The sequence below is a fragment of the Sphaeramia orbicularis genome, unplaced genomic scaffold (assembly GCF_902148855.1).
Source record: "Sphaeramia orbicularis unplaced genomic scaffold, fSphaOr1.1, whole genome shotgun sequence".
Lineage (NCBI taxonomy): Eukaryota > Metazoa > Chordata > Actinopteri > Kurtiformes > Apogonidae > Sphaeramia > Sphaeramia orbicularis.
Window position 1 is genome coordinate 476,206 of NW_021941442.1, and position 335 is coordinate 476,540.

Sequence of the window (335 nt, forward strand, 5' to 3'; positions counted from 1 at the left end):
TCTCATGTTGAGTTCTTACAGTTTTGTTCTTAAAGTTGAATTCATGATGAGGCTGATGTTTATGAAGGTCTGAACACTGGGACCGGTCCTGGTTCTGGACCTGGTCCTGGCCCAGCTCTGATCCCCCTCCAGACCAGACCTGTTCTCTCAGTGGACTTGAACGTGTGCCTGTTTCTTCTGTTTGTGTTTCTGTTCTGTTTTTTCATCCACAGCAGAGTTCAAAGCTCAGTCTGAGTTCATTAAAGGTGGAAGAGTTTTACAGCTGGGAGTTTATGCGTCAGAGTTCTGCCTGGAAACAGACCGGTCCGCTCTAACGGACCGGTCAGAACCAACCT